At 47.0% G+C, this 26,260-nt stretch overlaps 1 pseudogene across 1 annotated transcript in view; it reads left to right on the plus strand.

Moving 5' to 3' along the window:
- Positions 1 to 26,260, plus strand: part of LOC146812829 (epidermal differentiation-specific protein pseudogene) — a 209,781-nt pseudogene that overhangs the window by 87,175 nt on the left and 96,346 nt on the right. The gene's annotated exons all lie outside the window — the stretch shown is intronic.

Raw genomic sequence — 26,260 nt, forward strand, 5'->3', positions numbered from 1 at the left:
GCTCTGCCGACCTCGCTGTTGCAGAGACCCCACACATCTGTAGAACCAGAGCAGGTGGAAGAGCTTTCTCCTACATCACAGCATAGGCCTGGAACGAGCTCCCAGTCAACATCAGACGCTTCCCTACTCTGCACACCTTCAGGAAGAGCCTCAAGACCTGGCTCTTGGGCTGATCCAGAGCTGCACCCTCCGCCCCCGTGCCTTGAGCCCCTCACGGGTGCTCAAAAAAACCAGATTGTTTGATTATTTAATTGTAAAATACTTCAACCATATTTTTTTTATTTAAAAATTGAAGTAACATCATACTTTTGCGAAATAATTTACTTTCAATTAAATTTACATATCACTTTTAATAATTATTTTCACATAATCGAAAATGTATTTTGGTGGGTAAAGATTTAATTATCCATAAAATTAATTTTAATTTATTTTAATATATATACACATTGATTAAAGATTTTTTGTAACTAACGTTTATAGGGTTGTAGCATTTTTCTTTTGTTCTACACTTAAAATCAATATATAAAATTATAATATTTTACAAAAGAAAATGTACTAAAGTTTTCCAAGATTAATAAACTTTTGTTCCTTTTCCTATACCTTCCTATACAGAGACCTCCACACGGATTGTGGATTCTCCCCATGGTAAAGTACAGGGAAAGGTAAACAACTACTCATACATGATTCAATGAGGGAGCTTTAAAAATATATATAAAAGTGAAACATATTTGTTATTTTATTAAACACTATTTCACCCTAAGGTACCACATGTGTGTCAGGGATCACATTAATCTAATTTCCCTGGCCCAGAGAAAGAATCACACAGTTAGGAGAAGAAGGGCCAAAGATATTGTAAAATCTTACCTGATCAACCTTTGGGAGAACATTTAGCTTGGGGGGTTTTGCACTTTACAAGATGGCCGCTGTGTTTCCCAGTACTATGAAGCTGTTTAGAATTCTCGCAATACTGTAAATTACTTGTGGAGTGCTCGCACTAACTGCTGCGCACTTCAATTAGGATTTTGAGGAACCTGTACGTTTAAGTTACCGCTCTGCCTCACGTCTCCTGAGGAAGGTGGCAGTTGGATCCTTCCACTTGCCGATATCCTGTGGGCGATTGTATCTCCATTCTAGTGGCAGGCAGAAGGCAATTCCTGAATAGACTGGGTTTGCAGCCCGGTTTTTCTGAGGAGGAATTTGGCGTTTTTCCGTCGTTTACCCAGTCTCGTGGTAACTTGAGCTGAACTTACAGAACTCGCAGCAGCCTGAGAAGACTAAGAGAGAGAAGTCTTCCCCGCTCTGTTCCTTCATTGATTTCCAGGAGCTAAGTACCTGTTTCCTAGTCAGTCCTTCTTTTCAAGTAAGACGCTTTTCAGTTTACCGGCTGCAGCTCATGTTACAGGGACTCGAGCAGACTACTGCAGCGCACAAGAATCCACCCGAGTTTCGGACTCTTCTATTTTTTCGCTTCCCTCACTGTGCATCCTTCCTTTCCTTTCCTTCCCTTCCTTTCTTCCTTCTGTTCCTTTTTGAGCGCTCCTCCAGTGGAACGACATCTACAAGTTGGAGCTATGCATGTGTAACTGAAAGTCATTGAAAGGCATTGAATGTTAACTCTTTCCTTGCAGCAGAGACTTGCTTTCATGCATATGTAATATTTGAACTAAGTCTGTTGAGAAAAGACTACTTTAATTAGACTTAAAACAACCATTACTACAGTGCAAGCAAATAGAAGAGAGGCAATAACTTCTGCAAATGCTGGTAGGGAAGGAAGAGTTATGTGCGCGTAGTTTTTATGCTGCAGAGCAATAAGGTGATCAATTGTTTCTTGCTCTTCCCTTTCTGTGCATTAGGTCCTCTCTCCCTGGAACCCAAATGATCTGCTAAGAAGATCAGACGTAGAAGTTCTAGGAGACTGTGAGGTTGGCAGGCGTAGGAGTTTTCTCTTCTCTGTCCCATTCCCCTTTCCCCCTTGCTGGTGTAATCGTAGAATTTAGTCTGTACGACGGACACCGGCAGGTGGGCATTGGGAAAGATCATCCTTTCTGCTTCTGCAGAGATCGAGGTACTTGACAGATTGAAGTGCCCATGAAATTATTCCACCCGAGCAGTATGGCAGAAGTGTTTAGTTTGAAGTCCTTGGGGGAGATGTTGGAAGAGGGAGTTAGGGGCGGTCAGGCAGGAAAATAATTTTTTTTAAACAAGACATACTTGCTTCCCGTCAGGAAACTATGATGCTGTCACAGAAAGCAAATGGGTTGGCTGCAGGAACACCTCCAGTTTCTCAGGCTCCATCTGTTAGTTCCCCACTAGAACAAGACCCACGCACTGTAGCTCAGGTCATTCAGTCTCTCCACTGATTCCGTTAGCCTCCCCAGAAAGGTTTAGTGAGGAACCACAAAAGGCTCAACTCTTCCTGACACAATGCTATTTACACTTTATGTGTTGTTCCACTTTGTTTCCAGATGCACAGTCTAGAGTAGCCTTTATTTTGTCCTATTTGAGTGGAGACTCTGCCAATTAGGCTATGCCTTTGGTCTCCAGGGATGACCCGTTTCTTTATGATTTTGAAATTTTTAAAACAGAGTTCTTAAGGATTTTTGACAGAAGAAAGATTTCCCAAGCTACTGACAATGAATTATTAGAACTCCGTCAAGGTTCTAGGGATCTTATCACCTATTTGACTTAATTTAACAAATTGATTGTTGAAACAAATTGGCCAGAAGAAAAAAGGGCAGCACTTTTCTACCGTGGTCTTCATGATGAAATCAAGGACACTCTAGCCCAGATTCCTAATCGACCGACTGAGTTATCAGCTTTAGTGGATTTGGTTCTCGAGATCGACTTTCATTGGTCTGAACGCAAGGGAGAGAAGAGGATAATGTTTAAGTTGAATATTCCTCGATTTGAGCGAATTAGGTCAGAAGCTGGTAAGACTCCAGGAAGTTTGGCAGATGGAGAACCAATACAGATTGGAACAGTGCGAGGTCCATTGAGCAAAGAAGAAAAAGAACAGAGACGGATCAAGAAACTGTCTGTATTGCGGAGCTTCAGGACATTTCGTAAAGGAGTATTCCAAAAGACCAAAAATTACGTTTAAGGGAACGCTCAAAACTATCAGTAGACAGGGTTGCTCTGATGGCGAAAGAAGAAAAGACAACTCCAAATTTTCATCAGATAATGAATACCTTACAGACGGTGGCACCTCATTGGATAATGCATGTGACGATCAAGGTCAGTAATCAAGAACTCACTGGGGAAGCCATCATGATAGATTCTGGGGCCACGGGCAACTTTTGTGATATTAAGTACGCCCAAAGTATTGGAGTAAAGGCTATCCTTAAAGAAAGAAGTGAACCAGTGCGTGCGGTGGAAGGAACTAACCTCTCCTCCGGACTCATCGCACTGAGCCTTTGAAAGTAATTCAATCAGATGGACATCGTGAGATTCTTCAATTCAATCATACTGATGCCCCTCAATTCAAATAAATTTTGGGATTGCCTTGGCCGTCTGTACACAATCCCCTTATTGACTGGGAAAATAGAACAAATGAAATGAAATCCACTTATTGTTCAACACATTGTTATCATTCTCCAGAGGAATGCTTGGTACCTTCTCAAGCCTCTTTGCTGTCATTTGGAGGAGAATCTATTGGAGTAATCGATTCTGTAGAAATTTCCATTGAGTACCAAGACTTTCAAGAAGTATTTGGTGAACAAGAAGCAGAACGGTTACCTCCTTATCGTCCTTACAACTATACCATTGACTTGGAACCTGGAGCAGTTCCCCCATGTAGCAGGATTTATGCTTTAACGAAGGCGGAAAACAGCTACCTTAAGGAATATTTGGATCGCTATCTCGCCAACGGATTCATTAGACCCTCACAGTCCCCAGTCTCTTCACCATTATTTTTCATACCCAAGAAGGAAGGGACTCTAAGAGCTTGTATTGACTACCGTGCATTGAATCAAATTACCATCAAGAATCGCTACCCACTACCATTGATCTCTGTTTTATTAGACCAAATCAAGAAAGCCCAGATTTTTACTAAATTAGATTTTTGCGGGGCATATCATCTCATTCGAATGAAAGAAGGTCATGAATGGAAGACTGCCTTTCGGACAAAATATGGATTATTTGAATACCAAGTCATGCTCTTTGGCCTTTGCAATACCCCTGCTGCATTTTAACATTTCATCAATGACATCATGGGAGAATTAATTGTTAAAATTGCAGTGGTCTATCTGGATGACATTTTGATATTCTCAAAAGATCCGCAAGAACACCCAACAGACGTCAGAATGGTACTAGATCGACTACGCATCAATCAGCTCTACGTCAAATTGGAAAAGTTTGTTTTTAGTGCTCGAATTGTAGACTTTTTGGGATTTGTTTTGTCCCCGAGGAAATTACTATGGATCTGAAGAAGGTGCAATCTGTGGTCAATTGGCCATCACCAAAGGGTGTTAAGGAAGTCCAAAGATTACTTGGCTTTGCCAATTTCTATCGACGTTTCATTCAAGGCTTCTCTCATAAACAAATTCTCATTACACGACTTCTCAAGAAGGGAGTAGAATTCCAATGGTCTGAGGAGGCAGAACAGGCCTTTATGTATTTAAAGAAGAGTTTCACGTCTGCTCCTATCTTGTTGCATGCTGATCCAGTTGAGCCCTTCTTTCTGAAAGCTGATGAATTGGATCAAGTGATTGGAGGGGTGGTTTCGCAGCGTCATAAGGACACAGGCCAGCTCCACCTGGTTGGATATCAATCTAGAAAACTGAATGCAGCTGAGATTACTTACACCATTGCGGAGAAAGAATTATTGGCTGTTAAGGACGCCTTTGAAGATTGGAGGCATTACTTGTTGGGGGCCAGACACAAGGTGACTGTTTTCTGATCACAAGAATCTTCAATTTTTGAAGATCGCTAAAACCATAACTCCAAGACAACTCCGTTGGTCTCTTTACATCGCTGATTTTGACTTTGTAATTACATACCGCCCGGGGACCAAGAATGGAAAAGCAGATGCTTTGTCCAGAATTCAAATTGATACACAAGAACACTCCGTAGTGCCTCAGCCTATCATTCCAGAATCCAAGATTGTGTGTACTATCTCTTTTGGGGATCTAAAAGAGGAAATTTTGAAGAGTATGACTCCTGAGGAAATGTCTACTTGGTCTTCTCAAGGAGAAGGAAGGGAGATACGAGACCAGTTGCCATATTACAAGGAAGCCTTATATTTACCTACAAAGGTCCTCCAAGAAAAGGCATTACATGAATGTCACGATGAGCCGTTAGCAGGCCATAAAGGATTACTAAAGACTCTAGATTTGGTCCAACGTTATTTTTGGTGGCCAGAAATGAACTCTCAAATTAAAAACTACATAGAAACCTGTGACCTCTGTGCCCGGGGAAAAGCGGTTAGACAAGCACCTCAAGGATTGTTGCAACCTCTACCCACCCCTTCTTATCCCTGGCATATAGTAACTATGGATTTGATTGCCGAACAGCCTTTAAGTCAGGGGTTTAACATCATCTTAGTTCTAGTAGATACCTTTACCAAGATTGGGCATTTTGTCCCTTTATCCGGGATTCCCTCTGCCCAAGAATTATCTCAAAAGTTCAGCAAACACATAGTAAAAGCACATGGGGTTCCAAAGATTGTGATCTCAGATAGGGGTCTCAATTTGTATCCCATTTTTGGAAGCCTTTCATGCATGGGTTGGGAATAGAAGTCAGGCACTCCACCAGTTACCACCCTGAGACAGATGGTCAAACCCAGAGAGTAAACCAAGAATTGGAGCAGTATCTCCGGTTGTTCCTTTTAGATCAAGGATGGAATTGGTCTGAACTTTAATGGATGGCAGAATTCGCATTTAATAATGCAAAGAATGTTTCTACAGGGTATTCCCCATTTTTTTTAACTATGGAAGACATCCTAATCCTTTTGTTTGTCAGGAAGAGTTTGAAGTCCCTGCAGTGGAAGATTCAATGAAGAATTTAGCCCTTTTTCATGAGTCAGCAGAATCCAATCTAGTGAAGGCTAAAGCAAGCTATAAGAAATATGCTGACAAGCATCGAAAGTTAGCACCAGAATATCAAGTGGGTGATTAGGTCTGGTTATCTTCTCGTCATCTCCATTTAAGAGGCAAAAGGAAATTCAAACCCCGTTTTGTAGGTCCTTATCCTATCGAGCAGGTAATGGTGTCAGTCACAGTTAAATTGAAACTACCTCCCAGTTCAGGTATTCATCCAATCTTTCATGTATCCCTTCTAAAGAAAGTGGCACCAAACGCAAATTTATCTAAGCCTCCTGCCCCTCTTTTGTTAAAGGGTCATCCTGAATATGTTGTGAAGGTAATTTTATATCTAAAAGAATCAGAGGAAATCTCCTCTACCCAATTGACTGGAAGGGTTATGGCTAGGAAGACAGATCGTGGGAACCAATAGAAAATGTTCATGCCCCTCAATTAACATGACAGTTTCATTTGCAGTTTCCTCACAAACCAGGACCGATAAATCGGTCGTTGAGAGGGGGTACTGTCAGGAATCACACTAATGTAATTTACCTGGCCCAGAGTAAGAATCATACAGTTAGGAGAAGGGCCAAAGTTATTGTAAAACCTTCCTTGATCAACCTTTGGGAGAACATTTAGCTTGGGAGTTTTGCACTTTACAAGATGGCCGCTGTGTTTCCTAGTACTATTAAGCCATTTTGAATTCTCGCGATACTGTAAATTACTTGTGGAGTGCTCGTGCTAAGTGCTGCGCACTTAAATTAGGATTTTGAGGAACTTGCACATTTGAGTTACTGCTCTGCCTCATGTCTCTTGAGGCAGGTGGCAGTTGGTTTCTTCCGCTTGCTGATATCCTGTGGGAGATTGTATCTCCATTCTAGTGGCAGGCAATTCCTGAATAGACTGGGTTTGCAGCCTGGTTTTTCTGAAGAGGAAGTTGGCGTTTTTTTGTCGGTTACCCAGTCTCGTGGTAACTTGAGCGGAACTTACAGAGCTTGCAGCAGCCTGAGAACACTAAGAGAGAAGTCTTCCATGCTCAGTTCCTTCATTGATTTTCCAGGAGCTAAGTACCTGTTTCCTAGTCAGTCCTTCATTTCAAGTAAGACGCATTTCAGTTTACCGGCTGCAGTGACTCGACCAGACTACTGCAGCGTTCAAGAATCCACCGGAGTTTCGGACTCTTCTATTCTTTCGCTTGCCTCCCTGTGCGTCCTTCCTTGCCTTTCCTTCCTTCTGCTCCTCCCCTGTTCCTTTTTGCACGCTCCGCCAGTGGAACAAAGTCTAAAAGTTGGAACTATGCATGTGTAACTGAAACTCATTGAAAGGCATTGAATCCTAACTCTTTCCTTGCAGCAGAGACTTGCTTACATGTATATGTAATATTTGAACTAAGTCAGTTGAGAGAAGACTACTTTAAATAGACTTAAAACAATCATTACAACCGTGCAAGCAAATAGAAGAGAGGCAATAACTTCTGCAAATGCTGGTAGGGAAGGAAGAGTTATGTGCGCGTAGTTTTTATGCTGCAGAGCAATAAGGTGATCCATTGTTTCTTGCTCTTCCCTTTCTGTGCACTAGGTCCTCTCTCCCTGGAACCCAAATGATCTGCTAAGAAGATCAGACGTAGAAGTTCTAGGAGACTGCGCGGTTGGGAGACGTAGGAGTTGTCTCTTCTGTGTCCCATTCCCTTTGATGGTGAAGTCGTGGAATTTAGTCTGTACGACGGGCACCGGCGGGTGGGTATTGGGAAAGATCATCCTTTCTGCTTCTGCGGAGATCGAAGTACTTGACAACGTGGCATTACTTCTACTGGATTCATCTTATGTTTCAGGTCTTTGGTGTACCCTCCTTTGCTACATATTAGCCAGGATATGCATGGTCAGATGTTTTGGCCGCTCATTGTAGCACTGGACATTGAAATATTAGATTTATTTATCAGCTATGACGGAATCAGAGCATCCTGAACCCTCCTGACCATTGCCCTTTCTGAACATCTAGCCCTAGCTAAGGAGATCAGATGTTTCTCTTGTGGTCTTTCATTTGTCATCTATCCCACCATCCCCTTGGGGGATGTCTACCATCCCTAGGATTAAAATTTGAAGCAGAGATGACAGTTATCAGGGAGTGGGAGGTCTAAGCATCAAACTCAACTAAATCTGGCCGTGCCTGATCCCTGTGCACCCAAGGGATTCATGTCTCTTGGCTTGCTTCTTAATTGATACCCAGTGTGCAGGGCTATGCAGACTGAGGACACTTGAATCAGGGACAATTAGGTATGGTGTCTGATTCTTTCAAAGAGGATGGATTTCAGTTTGGTGGCAAGGCTGCTACTTTAAGGGTGGAACTGTTTGAATCGGGGCACAATAACTTGCAATGAGACTATTTGGACATCCAGTGTAAAGCAATACTTTGTGAATGTTCCTTAAGCCAAGTGTTGCAGCATAATTGGAAATAATAAGATATCATGTAGCAGTGACATGAACTTCTCCTGATGCTCATGTCTGGAATTGAATCAAGAGACTTATAAAATGTACTTCATTTAAGACAATTGTCTTCAGAATGGAAAATATTCTCTCAAAGTCCTAATCCACAGGAACTGAAGGGCTTAAAAAGGCTTCATCCACCCCACCCATTGACCTTCCTCCTCCCAAGGGTCGACGCCTCGTCCACGAGTTGCTTCTCTCCCTTCACATGGGAAACTACCTCTAATACCAGATATGCAGATCAATCCCCAAAGATGTATGAACATCTGTGTCTTACTAATGCCGCTCCTTTAAGTGCAATGTTTTGGTCACTGCACAACTGGATCATCAGGTTTTGAAGTTCCTTTGCAAGCTATGGAGTTATATCTGGAAGGGGATATACAAGTGTCTAAAAGCAGGTCGGGCTGACTTTTAGATCTTTTGCCTCACTTTATAATGCCATTTGACCATTTGTAAGGTGCCCATTCAGGAGTCTCTACCTTTGATTTCAAAATCATTTCCGGTTAGCTTTAAAATGTGGTTTGCATTTTGTATTAAATCCATCCTGTACACCATTGAATGGGTAAATTAATCAAGCCCAACCACAAACGGGCAGTGCTCTAGCCAATCGGGAATTACAATAATGTTCATGGTATGATGTTTGGGGGTAGTTTCTGAAAGAAATGTTTACATTTGTAGGCACTTTTGCCCTATTCCGAAAGGAAAGCCGCTTCCACGGCTTCTTGTATTTTGTCACCCATTGGTCTTACTCATGGGGATGTGTCCTTGGCAAAGAGGATAGTTTCTTCCTACAAAGAATGTCTGAGATACGCCATAGCCTTCCAAAAGTTGTTACAAGCCTTATAACTTGCATAATATTTGCCTTGCCATATGTCTTGCTATATGATGTAGATATCTCAATTTTATACTAGGAAATAGTTACATTATGTAAGTCCTGGAGGCAAACATTATTCCATCCTTCTGCTTAAGCTCTCAAATGTTTTTTTTTTCTCTTGTTCTGCCTGTTTTTGCTGTTTTCACTGAACAATTTTGCAAAAATGTGGCCTCCAAGTGTTTAAGATGTGATCAGGCCATTTACAATCATTTTCTTCTTGATTACCTTTCACACTTCAAAAGCATTGCCAAAGCCAATCATTCTCATGCGAGACACCAGGTGCTGACCTATTGGTTTTGCTAATGGTTCCTTAGAATGGGGATTGTTCTTCCCAAAATGCATTCCAGGTTTGCAGGAGCCTGCCTGAGAGCATTGCAGTCATCTTCTAATTTCTTAAAAACAACTCAAGTATTTTACAGGTTGGCTAAACTACATGTGTATGCTTCCATGGGGGTCATCCTGGAATAGGTTTGGTTAAATCCAAAAAGGCATTCCAAGAGGGCTGCATTGAATGCATTCCTATTGACTGCACCACTGCTCTTTTGCGGATGTTGCATAGCATAATTAGAAAAAAGGTGATGACGCAACATGCATGTGCATCGTCACATAAGCTTTACCCTGGTGTCACAATGCTCGAATGCATGAGTCATAATGCTGCGCTACTTAGTGTTTTTTGTTTTAATTTACTATACCAAGATGGCAACACAGTCTTGGAGTAGTAAATTAAACAAAAAACAAAAGTGTACCAAAGCAAATTATATTTAAAAAAATAAGTGTCCCTACAGTATTTTGAAGCTGCCCAGACAGCCCAAAAAGATAATATATATTTTAAAAAACGACAAGATTGAGAGGGAGGAGCACTGGTGGAGCGTATAGCGGAAGTAAGCGCCGATGAGCAGTGGAAGAAGCTAGGGGATTGACAGGGTGAACCTGGATGAGGATGCACAGACAAAACCAAGTCGAACCGGTGAGGGGGGGATATCATAGGACCAGCTGGTGTTCAAGAGAGGAGCAACATGGAGCACGTGGGTGGGAAAGGAATTTCAGTATGTTACCAACACCTGGGGGAGAGGGCAAGAAAACAAATGCACTAACATGGAATCAAAAGGAAAAAGCATTTGCAAAGCCAATAGGTTGCGCCTATTCGAGATCTATTGGCTTGTCAAGTTTTTTTGTGCCATATTGTACAGCAGAGCTGGCTTCAGTTTAGCATGGTTGAAAGTAAAAAAAAAAGAAAGTGCTCTGACATGGACAATGCTGGCTGTGTCATGCAGCTTTTTTATTTACTGTACAGGAGAGGTGTGGTGCAGCGGCCAGGGCAGCTGACTTTGGAGCACAGGGCTCACAGTTTGATCCCCGGCTTCAGCGGCAGCTAAGCTCAGGACCATGTGACTCTGGGCAATAGCTCGCTTAATTTCCACGACGACCCCCAGCGTCTTGAGACCCTTAGGGGTGAGTAGTTCGCGCTTTAAAAATACCGTATTTATGTTGCAACATGGCTAAGAAACAATGGCAAAGCTAATAGACTTCACATGAGGGAGACCGATTGCCCTTGCCAATGCTTGTTCAAGGGGGCTTCTTGAAACAAAGCCACCCAGGTGCCAAATGCGCAGATTAAAGGTATTTTCTTTTGTCTTCAGAGAGTAATGTGAATTCAAAATATAAGATGCCTCAAATGTATGGCAGTTTCTGATCATAATGGATGTGCAGCCTTTGACTGCACCCTTCGGATTGTGGATTTAGCACAATTGCAACCTATTTCATCCATTCTGTAGGTTGCTAAAATTGTCGTTAGTGTAAGTAGGCAGGGAAATATGACTGCATTATTATTGGTTTTCTGATTGTGAGCTCACTGGTGTGAGAAATACGCTCGCATTCTTCTGGGGGATCCCTGTGTTCAGCCACCCCTGCCCTAAGACGGTATAAATAACACACTGCCTGCTTGTGATCCCAGACCATATATTGATGAAGGGCTTATTTTGTAATGGTCTGGATCATCTGTGAACACGAGATGATGCAGTTTTAATAATTTTCTCTGTAGCCTGCCAAGGAGAGAGACCTAAAACCAATCTACTTTTCCTATCAGGTGGTCTTCAGGAGCTTGAACACATAGTGACCACGCCGTCATCCGCTCCACACAACACGCATGCACAGACGTCACCCAAGGATTACACTGACACTTTCATTGTGGGTGAAGAACTGCTGCAGGTTTATTTCATACAACATAAGTATGACGATAAATGGGTTATCTTACGGGCGATCCAGGGCAAGCAGCCCCTCGCTGCTCCGCCCGCCTGGTGAGCCAGCACGCACGGTGGGTCGATGCCCGGCAGTGCGGCACATATTTATTTTCAGATCATCCGCTGGGTCACGTGATCTGTCTCCTACTCCCGCCCCTTCTGACAGGGGCGGAGCGTGTTGTGGCACACCCCCGGTTGGTCAGGCCCCCCAACCGCCCGAAGGACTAACGGGGCGCCGTCGCGGTCTTCCCAGAACCCCCTTCGGCTCCTGGACCTTGGCTCGGGCACCCTTACTGTGCCGGACAGGGGTACCCTTACTGTACCGCCTGTCACAGAGGTACCCTTACTGTACTCTTCTGCCTCCAGATCGCCCTGTAACTCCGCCTGCAACGCAAAAGAGAAACATTAAAACATTCCAATAACGCGCTGTCTCCGCCACGCAGGGTAAGCGGAAAGGGTGGGAATACGCGTGTCCAGGCCGGAGCGGCGCGCAGGAAGCAGAGGAGGAACTGGGAGAGAGGGCCGGCTAAGTAGGGGGGGGCTAGCCTCGCCCCCCTGACGGCCCGCCTCCCACCGGCACACTCATTGGGCGCTCCCCACCCTGGGCGCAGCCTCGCTCACGAGGCGGAACAAGGGGGGGGGAAGGCTGCGACGGGCGGCCACTAGAAAGCTGCCCTGCTGATGTCCCACTGCGTGGGATGCGGGCAGCGGCATAGTGACCACACCGTCATCCGCTCCACACAACACGCATGCACAGACGTCACCCAAGGATTACACTGACACTTTCATTGTGGGTGAAGAACTGCTGCAGGTTTATTTCATACAACATAAGTATGACGATAAATGGGTTATCTTACGGGCGATCCAGGGCAAGCAGCCCCTCGCTGCTCCGCCCGCCTGGTGAGCCAGCACGCACGGTGGGTCGATGCCCGGCAGTGCGGCACATATTTATTTTCAGATCATCCGCTGGGTCACGTGATCTGTCTCCTACTCCCGCCCCTTCTGACAGGGGCGGAGCGTGTTGTGGCACACCCCCGGTTGGTCAGGCCCCCCAACCGCCCGAAGGACTAACGGGGCGCCGTCGCGGTCTTCCCAGAACCCCCTTCGGCTCCTGGACCTTGGCTCGGGCACCCTTACTGTGCCGGACAGGGGTACCCTTACTGTACCGCCTGTCGCAGAGGTACCCTTACTGTACTCTTCTGCCTCCAGATCGCCCTGTAACTCCGCCACAGCTCTGGGGAGGCTACCGTCGCTGCCAGAGCCCCCCTTCCTCCCTCCGCTGTTATAGGTGCCCTGCCCCTGCGAGCCAGCTTTTAGTGGGCTGAATTATGGGTCCTGTTCTGTAATCCGTAAATGCGGCATTAATTTGCAACACTACTCCGAAGCCCATGGCAGACTGACAAAGGATGTCTTTTGGCCCCACTGCCGTTCAGTTTAGACGTTACTGGTATTCGTAACTTTCTTAACGATGCCACTGCAGATCTTCCTAACGTAATTATGGGAAGATCTAGCACCTACCTATGGAGCCAGAACTGAACCCTAGCTGAATTCGTCAACCCATCGATTCCCTTCATAACCTAGCACGAAGGAGGTTTAATTTCCACTTTGTCTACAAAGGCGATGTATAGATAGCGTCATGGTTCCTGAATTGCTGCTGCTGCTGCGAGCATTGCATGATTTCTCAGCAGGGCAAAACATTTTAACGTAACTGCTAAATGGACGGCTTTTATCATGACTCCGGATAACGCCAATATGACTGACTGAGCTGCCGAAGGATACATCTCTCAGCTCCAAGACCCAAATTTGTGAACGTATCCCACCTCCCTGGCTCCAAGGAAAGGCTGAGCGAGAAGAGCAACACCTAAATCTGTTTCTCAGGCGCGTGACCATGGGCAAGGGGCGACTCCTGCCCCTGCCCACCATCCCCTATTCCTTATGGGAATTATGCCCCTACCGATCACTCAGTGATGTAACCCCCTAGGCATACCAGCTTTGGGAATCTGTCCGGCTTAAACATTGCGCGCTGACAGTAAAGTTCACGTATTGAGGATTGACTAAGTCCTGCTACGCCCTTCCCATCATGCTCCTCAGAAGGAGGGTGGCGGGGGGTGCCCCCCACCACAACCCAGAGCATCCCCAGCGGTGCCAAATTCCTGCTCCGTTGAAGTAGAGATTCAGTGCACCCTGGGCGTGCTATTGCCATAATGTCCCCTTGTGTTTGCCCCGCTGACACCCCAGTTATTGGGACAGCAGCCCCCATATGCTGGCTGGTGGCGCCCCCTGAAAACGGTAAAAGTGTCCGTAACCAGGATCCCAGTCTCCTGCAGCTGCAGTACGCGACCAGTGATTCCGGTGGAGAGTGCCACCCGAATGCGGCACGGTCAATAATGCCCTGACGCCCTGGGGCTCTACGTGGTCATTACCAAACTTTGAACGACCGCACACTTGCTATATAACAACTATACCACCCACAAGCCGGGTGGAAGGACTTCATTGAAGCAACCCGAAATCTGTCTTTGGTTGCAGGGGAATGCCCCCCAAAGTACATCTGGACCTATTCCTATATGGTTCCTTCAGCTGCTCCTCCTGCAGGCCTAACTCTTGGTTATGGTGCCCCGCTCAGTGTTCTGCAGGCTAATCGGCTTAACCATGAACTATCGGTCGATTTGAGACAGAGGTAAACCACGGGTTGCCATCCGCTCGCGAGCGGCGCACCCGCAACCACTTGGACAATCACGCCGGTAACCTTGTGCCGTAATTTAGGCCCTAGTGATGCGCTATGTGGTGACCACTTATTCTTTGCCGCTATGTCAGTGCGTCCCCGTATTCAATGCGATTGGGGCACTGAGCTGCACCCATATCTAACCCATCTAGTGGCTCAAACCAGACTTCCTTTAGCATTAGATAATAACTACCATTCTATCTCGGTTGCGTAGCCCTGCCCGACTAGGCACCCACCCGGGTGTCTAGGTTACAGTTAGATATGTGTGAGTTCCCCATATCAGTGACCGTTGAAGGCGGCCCACAGAAGCATGGTGGCGGGGCCGAGTTGCAGGCTTAAGCATACCTCTTTTAGACTGTCGGCAGCGACCCGTGTTTAACTGTCACTAACATGGCAATGACCGTTCTACGTTAGGACTATCTCCCCATGGTCCGCCCTGCCCAAGGACTGATGCACCTGGGAGGGCGAGGCCGTAAGGAATGGGGGGTGGGTGTCGAGACAAAAACAACAATGACAAACGACCCAAGCCCCCTTTCAGCAAAAGGTTGGAGACGAGCGACACGTGGTCACGTGTGGTCGGGATCGGACTGCGCGACCCTTGCTGTAAGTAGCACTTTTATGACGCGCGAACTCGACCCGAAGGTACGGCAACACTATGCATGAGCAACATATTTACACACATATTCGGGCACGGGAGTGAGATCATGAGCCGCCAGGTCCACGACCCTCGGGAACCCAGGCATACCAGGTCCAGCAGCTCGCATACATATGCGGGCACGGCGATAGTCATTGATTTACCCAGCGTCGCAACCCAGCGTGAACTCGATCCGAAGGTAATGGCGCGCCGTTCATGAGCACTGTATATACATGCATCATCGGGCACGTGGATATTAAATTATCTGCCCAGAGTCCCAGCGTGACCCGCCCGAAGGTGTTGGAGTGCAGTACATGAGCCATAGGTATTAACATACCTATTCGGGCACGGTCGATTAGTGATTAGCTCAAACCGTAATGTGCGTGAAATTCCTCGAGCGCCGGACACAAGCACCGACTGAATAACCCATTCGGGTGCAGGGGGTGTCGTAATGCCCGTAATCATCTAATGGCGCGAATGTGGGCACAAGCAATTCTTGTGAATAATACGTGCACTTGTATCATGTGTCTGCATTATAGGAAGCCAGCAATACATGCTGCATATTTATCTAGCGTGAACTCGACCCAAAGGTATCGGAGCAAAACTTGCGAACTATGCCTGCACTTGTATCAAGTATCTGCCTTATAGCAAGCCAGCACATACATGTTGCATATTGTATAGCGTGAACTCGACGCCAAAGGTATTGCACATCTGCACATGAGTAATGTCTTTACGTTACACATACAGTCATGGGGGGCGTGAGCGATTCGTACCATAGAACACGATCCCCATTCCAGGTCACGCGAGCACCGCACCAGATTAACCCTTGAGGTGCGTGGGGGGATTAGTAATACCCGTGATCGCCCGATGTGAACAGTGCATGTACTGGTATCATGTATCTGCCTCATCGGAAGCCTGGAATTACATGATGCATATTTATATAGTGCGAACTCGACAATAAGGCATTTGGAGCACTTTACATGAGCACCGTATTTACATTACATCCTCACGCAGGGGGTGCTTAAGAAATTCGTATCATATTACCCGATCCCCAAGACCGGATCACGCGAGCACCGCACCCGATTTTCCATTGAGGAGCGGGGGGTTTATTAATGCCCATGATCGCATATGTGAACAGTGCACGCACTTGTGTCATTTATCTGCCATATAGGAAGTCAGCAATACATGTTGCAGAATTATATAGCACGAACTGACCTGAAGGTGTTGGAGCGCTTTACCTGAGCACCTTATTTACATTACACATTCAAGCACGGGGAGCTTACAAGATTCGTATCATACTAAACGATCCCCGTGCCAGGTCCATTGCGCCAGCCGCACGCAGCCCACTGCATGCCCCCCCACCCTAAACGGCAGCGTAGCCGACGGGGGGCGATAACCTTAACCAGGGAGCGCCACAGGTGTTGCACCTCCCGCGATCAGCGGGGACCCAGGCAGCTCCCAGCCGTGCAGTGCTGGTGTATTGGGGCCGTGAACCCATGCTAATCTACAACTGGCTCCCACGGCACAGGGTATGCGGCTTCTTAGCCGGCCGCCCCCCCCTTAATTTACTCTGCTCGCGAAGCCGGACCGAATACGAACTATTCCCCCCTTACGGGTCTCAAGGCGCAGGGGGCCACTGTGGAATTGGAGGCCTTGTCCAAAGTCACATGGGGCTGAGGGTGTCACCGGGGATCGAACCGTGAGCTTTGTGCTCCAAAGTCGGGTGCCAAGGCCACCGCACCACACCGCTCCATTAGGCCACAGTGACTGTTGGCATCACGCTGCTGCGACGCTTGGGCAGAGGATAGTCTAATTGATGCCGAAAATAGATTTTCCACAGCTTGCATCTTTATAGACGGGGCCTCAACAACGCTGACTCATGGTCAAACAGGCTCCTGATACAGGAATCAGGACATCATGACCCACACCTCGCCCATGGCCGGAACCGGAAGATATGGTGCTTTGCTGGACATCCCCACAGTAACTGAAAGATGCAGCGAATTAATTTAACTGGAAATGGTGCCTGGCAGCTGCCGCCTGCATCGCGCCAGAGGCCCAGCCAGGTAGAACATATCGCGAGGGAGAGGGTTGTCTCGCGCAGCACTGGAATCGAGCTGCGGTGCAGGCCGCCACCGCGACCCTGGAATCAACCCTGGCGCAGATCCCTATCCCAAAGAGGCCTGCAGCCAGCAAATCCTGCCCTTTTCTTTGGCAAGGTGACAGGAGGGTTCTTATTGTACGTGCTTAAAAAGTGCGAAATGGACCCGAAGATATTGGAGCGCTCTACTGAGGACCTCTCTCCGCAAAGTAGGGGTTATCCTGTTACCTTGGAGTGGAGTGGGGTCGGGGGCAGTGGCGCACCGGAGACGGAGTAGGAGCAGCGCGGGAGCCGCTGTGCACCTCACTGCTTCCCGCCACGAGGGTCTGGTCTGGGCGCTGTGGGGGCAGTGGACGCGGCCCGAGACTCTAAAACACCAACCAGATTGAGATCGAGGACCTCAGCCTCGGTCCTTGACTACATGTAGCTCTTTATGCATATCTTCTTTATCTAGCGCGAACTCCACCCGAAGGTATTGGAGCGCGTAGCACCGTATTTACATACATATTTAGGCACGGGGAGATTAAGTGATTTGGCCCGAATCACAGAATGCGGCCGCGGCCCCGAGACGCGAAACACCAACCAGATTGAGGACCCGAGCCTCGGTCCTTGTATACGTTTCGCACTTTATGCATATATTCTTTATCCAGCGCGAACTCGACCCGATGGTATTGGAGCCCGTATCACCGTATTTACATACACTTTTAGGCACGGGGAGATTAAGTGATTTGCCCCGAATCACAGAATGTGGACGCGACCTCGCGGCTCGCCCCCTGTATTCCTGCACCAGAGAACGGGGCAACCAGAACACATGCGCGACTGTACACTGGGGGGGGGGGGTAGCACAGAGACTGGAACCCAACGGGCGGTCATACATATCACTTCTTTCAATATACCGCCTCGCCTGCCTCTACCCCCACGACCCCCCAGCCGCGGCACCTGGTACGGCACTGCGGCCTTGGAGGATGCTAATTTAGCCGGCGCCACCCGCCTAGATGTAGCGGCGCCAATTCTCGACCATGCAGCCCCCGCACTAGAAGCGCCTCCCTATGTAGCATTGGACCAACCCGAAGGTAATGGGAGTGCTTAACGTGAGCGCTGGTTAAAGCGCTGTTGTAATTGTGAGGGGGGGGGGAGCAGGAGTGCCTATCCCCCGCCCAATATTATTTATTTCATGTGCGTTTGAATAGCGCGAAGGTATGACGGCGCTTTACATGAGCATCAGTTACAAGCTTCCATGAGCAGCAATCAAAATATTTATTTCATGTAGGTTTTTACTGCGCGAAGGTATGATGGAGCTTTACATGAGCATCGGTTACCATATTCATTCAATGCAGGTTTGTACAGCGCGAAGTAAATGAGCACCGGTTACATTATCAGACCACAATCGCTCTCCTACAAGGCACGATGCAGCCGCGGGCCCGAGCTCGAAAAAACCCCGCCCCCCGGCTTGAGGACATGAGCCAGGCCCTTGTGAAGGTTTGCTCTCTAAATCTGTATTCTTTATCGAGCAACCGCACGACGCGAAGACATTGTAGCGCGCAGCACCGTCATTAAATTAATATTTAGGCACGGGATTAATCCCCGTATCACAGAATGCGGACGCGGGCCCAGGATTCAAACGCACCACGCCGCTTGAGATCGCTAACCTGGGCATGCCTGTATTCGTTATGTAGCGGGAAAACAGGCCGCAGTTATGGGCGCGAAGTAGCGGCGTAACGTATATTACATACATCTTTAAACATGGGGAGATTAAGTGATTTACCCCGAAATCCAAGATTGCGGACACGGCCCGCGACTCAAAAACCCCGACCGGATTCTGTTTGAGGACCTGCGCCTCAGTCCTCGCAATCAGATTCCTTATCATTGTTCCTTATCCAGCGGGCACTCGACCCGAAGGAATTGTCGCAGCGCCCAGGAGCAGGCAGGCCGCAGGGCCCAACCATCGACACCAGGGGCCGGGGCCGCAACTCAATGGCATCAGCCATGCTTGGCCCGCACTCCCCAACCTCCGCAACGGTCCAGGCGAAATCAAAACAGCGTGCTCTTTTGCCCAACCCCGCCTCCCCAACCCCCCATGCCCCCATCTTGCGTCCCCTCCGCCCGTGGCGATCCTCGTCACAGGGCCCCGTCAACCTGGTACTGCCCAGGGACAGGGCCGGGGCGGAGTGGGTACAGCAAGACTCACCAGAACAAGAAGCGCGGAGGCGACGACAATCAGCAGTGCCATGGGGACCGGAGGCGCACGAGCACGGAGCAGACAACGGACCGATGCAGCGAGGTTAGGAGCGAGATAAGGCGAGGTGGGAAAGCGCGTGTCCAGGCCGGAGCGGCGCGCAGGAAGCAGAGGAGGAACTGGGAGAGAGGGCCGGCTAAGTAGGGGGGGGGCTAGCCTCGCCCCCCTGACGGCCCGCCTCCCACCGGCACACTCATTGGGCGCTCCCCACCCTGGGCGCGGCCTCGCTCACGAGACGGAACAAGGGGGGGGGGAAGGCTGCGGCGGGCGCTAGAAAGCTGCCCTGCTGATGTCCCACTGCGTGGGACGCGGGCAGCGGCAGATCCTCATCTGTTTAGAGCTGCCCCCCTCTCCAGCTGTTCTGGAAATTAAATACGGCACCTCTTGGACTAGTATTTTGAAGTCTTCTTTAGCAACGGTGTGCATGAGGGGATGCAAACAGTTATGAATGGAGGAGACTGCAAGCAACAACGATGAGGAAGCAGTGATGTATTCCATGACAGAGTACAGGCCGGGTGGCTCAATTCAGTTCAAAGCACCAAACACTGTAACATTTCATGGGCGGTCAAATTCGAGTCTCTCCACCATCGGTTGAGTATCCTGTGATTCTGAGCAAACATGCTTAAACTAAAAAAAAAAACATGAATGTGACGTTCTTTCATTTGTCTCCGTGTCTAAATTAAGAAATAAAATATAAAACTTGAATGTAACGTAAATGGAGCTCATATTAAGCACTTCAATACCTTTGGGTCGAGTTCACGCTAGAGGGGAAAGAAGCACCAGGTACAAGGGGGGAGGAGAGGGGGGGGGCAATGAACAGTACCATAATCATAGCGAGAGCAGCAGACAGCCACTAATTAAGTTTAATTAATTTGTACTTCGTCCATGCTCCGCTGAAGGAACGGAACCGAGGCAATGGCCTGTGATGTCCAATTAAGAGTCTGCATTGAAGAGTTAAGATGGAGCAAACCAATGGCAAGTAAAGGGGGCTCCAACCCCTTTACTATGTACAATACCCCTTGCCTAAATAGTAGCTCTGTGAATGTAAGCTGTGGATGGATAGATGTCATTTAATGAAGGGATTCAAATGAAGCTATGCACCAGTGGAGAGACAAGCACGCTAAGAGGAGGAGAACCATGCAATAAGAAGCAAGCAAACAAGATGGCCATGGAATCCGCTTGTTTAGCTTTTCATTTCTGGTAGATTTGTTTTATTTTTACTTGTATGCTCTCCATCTTGCAACTATGGCCACCCTACCTTGAAGGGTCACTTCTGGGTAAAACCAGTGGTGCAGGAACAATTTTCAGAGTGTGGGTGTTGCCATCAATGTTACATTACTGAACTCATAGAGATTGTGAAAACTCCAAGCGTCACAAAAAGAACACGTGTAGCAAAAGAGCCACAATCATTTAGCAAGAGAGCGGTAAGGGTGCAGTATGTAGCTGGGGTGCATTTTGGAACATGCTGTCGTAAATACATTACTAAAGCGTGGTGTGGTAACTCACTGCCATTTTACAGACAGCACATTCTTCAGTTCATATATAGGTATTTAATATTTGTTGTGTGTTAGAAAAAATGACTTCTCGCAGCCTTTCTTTTCTCTTAAATAAACAGTCCATTTTTTTTTTTTACAAAATCCTCTCACTTTGCACAATCCTATAACTTTGCATTTAGAGAAAGAAAAGTAAGCAGCAAATTCAATGCGATAGGTGTGGCCGAAAGAGCGACTTTGTAGTGGAGCCCTTTGCAGTGACCGGTTTTGTGTGGGCACTGGCCCTGCTGCTGCGGATGACAGAGTGAGCCCCGCAGATAACTGAGAGGCCAGCAGATGGCATGAGAGAGTGGGGGGAGGCCAAGCCCGAGGTGAGAGACTGACCTCATTATGTGAAATTAAATGCGAGGCTGTTCCTATGTTAATGGAGAAGACCGCTAGCTCCGCAGATGCCCCGGCAGGTAACAGATGGGAGGCAGCGTGATCTACTAGTGACCCAATAGTGTGCTGGGAGATCGAGTGGTGGGCCCTAGGTGACTACAAGAGCCCAGGTGGTAGCAGCCATAGTGTCCCACACACAGTGCTGATCCCACCCAAACGAAGACTTGCGAGGAGATGGGGGGACAACAATCTCCACTCCAGTGGACACAAGGCCCCGTAAATGGCTGTGAACAAGTATTTGGCCTCTCCCTGGTGCAGCCTGAGCTCCAGACGAGAGATGGGCACTCACCAGATGCACGGGCAGGCGATTGAAGCACTACAAATGCAGGTATTGACTATTGTGAAGGAGCCTTATGGCTGTTGGACGGGTATGCATCCCCTGTTTGTGGAATGTGGTGACCCATCAGGGCCAAAGGAGTGGGACTGGAGGAGTGCACATGAGACCTGAGCATAATGAGGCCAACTGACATACGCGGAGCGCTTGCCTCCAAGTCTGCTATATACCCGATATATACTGCTGAATGGTATTAGAGGGCAAGGTGGGCATAATCACAACCAACTTAAGCAGGCAAAACAGATATGACTTTGCATGACAAACTGCCAGCCCTCAAAACACACACTGCATTGTAGAGACAGGATATCAGATAATACAATCTCAGAACGGATGGTTGGGAGGCTTGCGAAGCGTAGAAATCATCGTGCTATCATGGTGTGTACTTCCTCCTACGCTAAAGATCATGCAGCATCTGCTCCCACAAATCTGAATGTCTCCCCTCTCAACTGGTAGGTGCTACACCATGACTGGGCTTCGTGTGCACTGGGGCAAGTCTTATTTATACTCCTTCAGTCCTAATGAGGGGGTCCTGGGCTGGACAGTGAACGGGACGGTGGTGCAGTAGCAACTGGTGGCATTTCGATATCTCGGTGTCCGTATCTGTCATAACCCACAAGATCTTATGGATGGCAATATCACGATGGCGGTTACAGCACTTAAGTCCCAAATTGAATTCTGGAAGATGCTGAACCCTTCGGTCATAGGTAAGGTGGAGTTAATCAAAATGATTATGCTGCCATGCCTCCTTTACTACTTTCTGCTCCAGCACTACATTACCACTATCTGCCCGGGTCCGTTTTTCGCTCACTGGAAAGAATTGTTCAGGAATTTTTCTGGAACAACTCGCGATGCAGGGTGGCATTGTCAAAATTATACCTCTCTCTCTCAAAAGGGGGGCTGGCCTTGCTCAACTTTGAACACTATTACCTGGCATTTCAAGTCCTCTGGGTGGCAAAATGGGTGGAGAAATTACATTTATCAGACTCAACAGAACATGACCCCCGTTTTCTTTGGACAAGATTCTCTGTATATTTTATCCCCGTAGAAAACTTAACGGATCCCTCCCCTTACTGATTTCGATAGCACTGAAGAGTCATACTATACGCACCTGGCGTGCCTCTACTAGGTATGCCAATCGTGCGGGGCGAGTTCGGAGTTTGGGCCTTGCCCCTAGGGTGGCAGCTGGTGTAGCTACTCTAGGAGACATATATGGAGAAGGTACGCTGCAGCCGTTTCTTGATATCTCAAACGAAGATGGTGTGCACCCAGACAAATTTCTGAATCATGCCTCCTGGACGGCTTCGATGAGACATTGGTGGGGAGATGTAACACAGGAACCTCTGACGCATCGGATATAATGCCATTGCGTGATAAGTGGGAGGCAGATCGAGGGAGGCCCTACTCCGAGAAAGAATGGTCACTGGTCCTAGAAAGCCCCAAGCAGGTTCCCAGGAACTCACGTTTTAGACCAATTCAATTTTATAACATTTATAGAGCCTAACTCTCCCCGGATAAAATTAATCGTTACTTTCACAAACAGGATGAGTGCAGCCCGCACTGTAAGATGGTGAATGCAGACATCTTACACATGCTCTGGTCCTGCCTCGCACTGCAGGCTTACTAGGAGGGGGTGCTGGAGGCATTAGTTACCTGCACAGGTAGCGAGGGACAGAGGAAGTGGGAGACATTTATCACTTGCATGTTCTCTAGGGAAAAAACACAAACAACTTCCACCAGGTTTCTTGATTTGGGCTTTATTATGGCCAAGCGATTGATTACTCGCAGGTGGAGGTCGGAGAACTCTCCTCCGATGAAAGCCTGGTTTCTCTCCATGCTGAAATTGGGTGAAGGCTGAAGCGGTCTCCCTGATATGGAAGGATACGCTAGGTTTGCGTAAAATCCCCATCTCCGCTGAATGGAATACTATGTTGTGTGCGCTACAGGGGTTGTTGGTACCGGATGATTCACTAGACGATTCTCTTCTTGAGGACTAGCGAGGTCGCCCTGAGCAAACCCATGTCCTGAACTTTGCATTGATATATGGCTAGGACCTCTGCCCCCTTTACTAGATGACCACTTCTACCAGCAGTTTGCTTGTACACCTATAGGATAATTGATAGTACTTTGTTATAGTATGCTGGGTACTTTAATTTCCCTCGCTCCCTTGCTGAGTCTCTTGCTTCCCTCCCCATCCCTTGTTCTGATAGTATTCCCCATGCTTAGTGTTTTTCTCAAAAATGTTTGACTATACTCTGATTTATGTGCTATGGCGGAGTGAAGCCCGATGAAATGTGTTGTTATATTTCTTTGCATGTTGCACTGTTGCAAATATGATCCACCATAACGTGATCGTACAGTTTTCGACTTTTCGGATGGTGGAGGAAGATATTGTGGCTGACGGCTATGCTACAAGTTATTACAAATTTTGTTTATGCATATTGATGTAATTATGCCGCTATGTCGTTGAATTCAAACCTGGATTTTTTTTGTACTTCCTACTGGCACTGTATGGTGCTACCACAGATGTTATATTGCTCTGTATTCATATATACAAAATGAAAAATCTTTAATAAACAGAACAAAAAATATTACTGAGTAAAATTGTACCCTATATCTTGTACCTATACTGCATGCACTTTTTGGATCCTACTGCTTCCGTGTTTTTCATTTCCCCTATGGTACTTGTATCTACCTCTATCACATAACCCTATCAGTGACTTTTTGTCACATAGCCTGTTTCTCTGACCCACTGAGGGTGTGTTGTGGCAGACTATTAAGTTCCCATAGTTGTTCACCGAAAGCTTTACCACAAAATGTGCCTCCTTCTCACTGAAGTTCTTCTTCCTCTTGAGTAGTATGATTTGAATAGTGAGAGTCTGACTCCCTGCTGAGAAGCTCAAAGGGAAGAGGGCAGAGATGTGGGACTTGCTCCTACTGCTGTGTGTTGGATTGTTATTGATGATGTGCTTGACTGTGATCAGGCATGGGTATTTTCCTATTCCCGTCATAGGAAATATTTTGCAGCGTAAATTAGCCTTACTCAGTATAATCACATATCCAGACAATGAGGTACATTCATAGAATTTTCAGTTGTAAAGTTGGATCAGATGTTAGCCATTTTATGCAAGATTGGTACTTGCACATAAAGTAGGGTCAATATACATCTAGTGCACTGATTATTAAGAACGTATTCTTCGTATAAGTTGATGTGTTAGAAAAACATGTAAGGGGGGGCGTGGCTTGAGCGTCAGCGAGAATGGCGGCCGGCTAGAACTGCTCCGGGGCGATATTGAGGACACTAGTGAAAGCGGACCGATGAAAGGACTTTTCGGAAGATTTTAATGACAGAATTGACTGTCGGAACTTCCACCGAGTTTATCTTCGTATCTATTCTGCCGCGGTAAGCTCGCATTCCTGCCTAAATTTGCCTGTGATAACCGGCACGTTATGTGAGGCGCTCGCAACCGCCATCTTGTGCCCCGTATGATGTATTCCTCACAGAGTGGTCCTCACTTCAAAGAATACCGCCTCACTCGGATTGCTTCACTTGCTGAAACACTATCTTAACAAAGAAGAATCCCACAGCCTGCTGAAATGCTCATCTAAGTGTGTTTTGCTCCTCTTTTTTAATTTTAATTTTTATTCCATGGCTCGCTCTGTGAATGGACTGTGACCTCTTTCCTTCAGTTTTCCTCACAGGAAGTTGTGCCTTCATACTGCGCTATGACAAAAGAAATGTTAACTATAAAGTATTGATGCCTCCTATTTATAAATCGTTCTTTACATCATTTTGTCACCTGCTGTAATATGCAGTGAGCTTCTGACTGATCTATGACTGCCATCTTGTGGTTTTGTCTGGTATTTACTGATGAAATCTTTATGGATTTAGCTGGAAGCTTGTGAGAACCTCATGTATAATCCTATTTCGATCTTCACTAAGTAGCGCAGCGCAGTTGAGACGGCGTGGAGGATACCAACTAAAGCTCCTGTGTTTTGAGTCACTTTGTCAGAAGCATATCTCTGACACCCACTAAATGGACCAAATGATTTCCATGCTCCATTCCGCCTAGGTGGATTTTTTAGTGCTTAGGCGGATTTCTGCGCTACCTCATTGATTTTTCTGATGGCTCTTGGTTTTCTCATGAATCTTTCCTCAGTTGCCATTGATTGACAAATCTCTGCAAAAGTCGTGCTGTTCTGCTGTGTTGCACCTCTTCAATTCTGATATTTGGAATCAGTTTTGCACACAACTAATACACCAATCTGGAGGAGCTTTTTCATATTCCTATTTGTATTTGTCTCTGATACGCAGCATCCTTTCTTATATTGTGACTCCTACATATTCAACCTGTCTATTTCTAGTGGACGCTTCCATGCTCTAGTCACGTCTCTGCTTGTGCTTGTGCTGCAATACTCCCTTCATCTATTATACAGCCTGTCCGCTCACGTATCTATGGGCAAGTTACGCAACCCGAAGTTTGTTTTTGTGCCCTCGAAAGGTTGTTCTTCAGCACCATCTTCCTCTTCCTCAGCAACTGACTCTTCTTCTACCACAGATAAAATGGCGACACCAGTCCCTAATCGTCCCTCCTCATCCCAGCCATCTTCCAGTAAGTCCTCTCCTCCTACCACGTCATCTAAACGCTTGAAGCAGGACTCTCCTCCTCTAGATAAGTCGTCGTCTCCTA

This window comes from Triturus cristatus, chromosome 7 (assembly GCF_964204655.1).
Source record: "Triturus cristatus chromosome 7, aTriCri1.1, whole genome shotgun sequence".
NCBI classification, from domain to species: Eukaryota; Metazoa; Chordata; class Amphibia; order Caudata; family Salamandridae; genus Triturus; species Triturus cristatus.